We start from the raw sequence: 4,052 nt of genomic DNA, 5'->3' as shown, positions 1-4,052 counted from the left end.
TTACGACTTTTCTTCGTTCTCTTGTACTTAAGAACTATTTAATCAATGAAATTGGATTCTTCTTTACAGAGAGCTCCTTTTTCTTACTCTACATCTTTTTTCTTCTCTTTTGTTTTCTTGCACTGATTTGTGTTGTGATGCTCTTATCTCCCAACAATAGTGCCCCGCCGAAGCTCTTCTCCTACCATAGGGGATTCCTTTGAAGTCGATGATCTGGGACCTCAGAAGGAAAGTTTGTCACCTAACGAAAAAATCAAAGAAGTTGGATGACGAACTTCACCGATTGAGGAAGAGCCATTCGGAAGCCACCGCGGAGGTTACTCGCCTTCAGGACCTCCATAAAAAGGGCTTCATGGACTACATCCGGAAGAAGGCTGACTTCGTGAAGGAGCTTGAGGAACTCCAAAAATGCACTAGTGACCGATCTTGGACTCAGGCTTCCAAGATCAGCTCCCTTGAGGTCGAGCTGGCGGCTGCACAGGAGAAGATTGGTCAGTTGGAAGGGAGCTTGTCCTGGCTCACGACTCAGGCCGACCACGATCGGGACTGGTTGAAGGAATTCTCCGACCTCTAGAAGCAGCTGCAGGATGCTGAGGCGAACTACAACGCCTACCGAGTCGGCTGGTGTGGGCAAGTAGACGACTACCGAAGGAGGCTCAAGACGGTGACCGATGAGGTTGCCCACCTTCAGAGGTAGTTGTCTGAGAGAGTCCAGGCCATTTCGATACAAGGCTCCGATGAGCTCTGCTCCTTGAGGGGGACCATGGAAGAACTATCCATGGCCCTTGTGTAGGAGAAGGCCGAACTGCAGCGGTTGAAGATTCAGCTGGCCTAGGAGCAGCAGACGGTCAAGGATGCCGAGGTGGAGTCTGAGGTTTTGAGGAAGAGGCTTCGGGAGTCAGAAGATGAAAGCCGATGGTTCCACCAAATGTATCGGGAGATGCTTTTAAGGAAGAAGAAACTGGAAGAAGAAGTTGAGAACTTAAAGCAATCCCTAACAATGGCTGAAATCGAGAGTCCGAAGTCTGAAGAAGCTGAGCTTCCTTAGAGCTTTTTTACCTTTTATTCTATGTATTCTTTTCTTTTCTGGTTGTTTCATTTTTTTTTTGGCATTCAAATACTTTTGTAAAGCATTCTTTACTAATGAAATAAAATGAAATTTTCTCATCATCTTGTATACTATTGCTCTGAATTGTTTCTTACTGAACTTCTCTTGTCTTTTATCTTGTTTGATGTCGACGTTGTTTGAAGGTTCCTGATCGTCGCTGTGTTGACTCGCCTTTTTTGTTCACGATTGAGGGTCTTTTCGAGGTCATTAGAGTTTAACGCTTTCTCCCAATGTTTGAGCTTAGGGCCCGAACTTTTCGTTACTTTGAGGAAGTCTATTTTCTCCTGCTAGTGTTGGGCTCCCCTTAGAGACTGAAGATTTTTGACAAGGATTTTCTTCCTCATTGAGATGAGGTCCCTTGAATCTTAGATGTAGTTTATTTTTTCTTTATCTCTGGTATAGCTCGTCACTTTTTCTTTTTCTCTTTTCCTTTCTTTATGTTTGGGCGAGGATTTTTCTTCTGCTCCTAACGGGATTGTAGAGGTGTAGAGGAGCTACTGAGGGGCTTTTTTTCTCATCCAGTCTCAAACAATCAGATCTTCGTTTGTGTCAGGATGAGGTTCTCCTTCTATTCCTGACATAATCAATTTTAGCTCATGTTAGGATGAGGTTTTTCTCCTACTCCTAACATGACCATGGGGGCACATAAGGGCCGTTGCAAGGGCCTCTCCCCCCATCCAGTCTCTGAATAATCAGGCCTTCGATCTTGCTCATGTTAGGATGAGGATCTCCTCCTGTTCCTAACATGGCGTGGGGGCACATAATGGCCATTGCAAGGACCTCTCCCCCCATCCGATCTCTAAAAAATTGGACCTTCAACTTTGCTCATGATAGGACGAGATTCTCCTCCTGTTCCTAACATGGCTGTGGGGGTGCATAAGGACCATTGCAAGGGCCTCTCCCTCCATTCGATCTTTAAATAATCGGACCTTCGACCTTGCTCATGTTAGGACGAGGTTCTCCTCCTGTTCCTAACATGACTGTGGGGGCGCATAAGGGCCGTTGCAAGGGCCTCTCCCCCCATCCGATCTCTAAATAACTGGGCTTTCGACCTTGCTCATGTTAGGACAAGGTTCTTCTCCTGTTCCTAACATGGCTGTGGGGGCACATAAGGGCCGTTATAAGGGCCTCTCCCCCCATCTGGTCTTTAAACAATCGAATCTTCGTTTGTGTCAGGATGAGGTTCTTCTCTTGTTCTTGGCACGCTTAATTTTGATTATTTGAAGGAGCTACTCTCTGTCATTACAAGCTCAAGCCAAAGAAAAAGATATGCGAATATGAAACTTTTATTTAAGGCAAAGTTATCGGTAATACATTCATAAATTTTTTGAATTCCATGGTCGCGGAAGGTCTGCTCCTCCTAGCTCTTTTAGACAATATGTTCTGGGCCGGACTACTTCCTTGACTTCATACGGGCCTTCCCAGTTTGAGGCAAGTTTCTCTTGGTTCTGAGGTTGTGAAATAGTGGCTCGCCGAAGTACTAAGTTCCCTACTCTGAAGGCTTTCCTCTTAACTCGGGAGTTGTAGTAGCGGACTGCTTTCTGCTTGTAGACTGCCATCCGAACTTGAGCTGTCTCCCACTTTTCTTCCAACAAGTCGAGGTTGGCCTTGAGATCCTGTGAGTTGCGCTGCTCGTCGAATGCCACAACTCGTGCTGACGGAAGCTTGAGTTCAATCGGGATAACGGCTTCTGTTTTGAAGGCTAAGGCATAGGGGGTCTCCCCCGTGGGCAGTCTTTGGATAGTTCGGTATACCCATAACACATGATAAAGCTCATCTACCCAAGTTTTCTTTGCCTTTTCAAGTCTCGCCTTGATTTCTTGCAACAGAGTCCTGTTAGTAACCTCAACTTCACTGTTTGCCTGCGGGTGGGCTACTGACGTGAAGTTATGGGAGATGTTCAAGTCCTCACAAAATTCAGCAAACCTTGCTTTTGCAAATTGTCGCCCATTATCAGTAATGAGAGTTCTGGATAAGTCGAACCTACAGACGATTGACTTCCAGACGAAGTCCTGCACTTTAGCTTCTGTGATTTTCACCAAAGGCTCAGCTTCGACCCACTTGATGAAGTAGTCAATTACCACAAGGAGGAACTTCCGCTGCCTAGATGCCATGGGAAAAGGTCTGAGGATATCCATCCCCCATTCTGCAAATGACCATGGGGCACTCAAGGGTGTAAGTTCGGAGGCGGGCTGTATTTGGATATTCGCATATCTCTGACACCGATCACACTTTCTGACATATTCGATGGAGTCGTGATACATTGTAGGCCAGTAATAACCTTGTCGGAGTAGTTTGTGGGATAAAGATCTGGCCCCCAGGTGACTTCTGCAGACTCCTTCATGTACCTCCCACAAGGCAAAGTCGGCTTCAGAAGGCTGGAGATATTTCAGGAGGGGCAGAGAGTATGCCTCTTGTACAGCTTGCCTTCATAAAGGATGTATCAGGAGGCCTGGTTCCTAAGCTTTCGAGCTTCTTTTGCATCATGAGGAAGAACCCCATCCTTAAGGTATGCAACCAGTGGGTCAATCTAGCTGGGTTCATGGCTGATCTCCATCACAAGCCACGATTCTTCCATACTTGGACACTTCAGAACTTCGAAGAAGATTTTCTTGGATAGTTCAGCCAGAGCCAGTGTAGCCAACTTGGAGAGAAGATCGATCCTGATATTTTCTGCTCTTGGAATCTGCCTAATATCAAAGTTGCCAAAGGTGGGGATAATCTCCTTCACCTTTTCGAGATACTTAGCCATACTGTCCTCCCGAGCTTCATAGTTTCCACTGACTTATCTCACTACCAATTGGGAGTCACTGTAGACTTGGAGCTGATCTACTTCTAACTCTTTGGTTATTTTCAGTCCTGCAATCAGAGCTTCATATTCTGCTCCATTATTTATCACAGGGAATTCGAAGCACAGTGCGTACTCCACGATAATTCCTTTCGG

Source organism: Elaeis guineensis, unplaced genomic scaffold (genome assembly GCF_000442705.2).
Source record: "Elaeis guineensis isolate ETL-2024a unplaced genomic scaffold, EG11 Super_Scaffold_1000033, whole genome shotgun sequence".
Lineage (NCBI taxonomy): Eukaryota > Viridiplantae > Streptophyta > Magnoliopsida > Arecales > Arecaceae > Elaeis > Elaeis guineensis.
Note: the sequence above shows the minus strand (reverse complement) of the source record.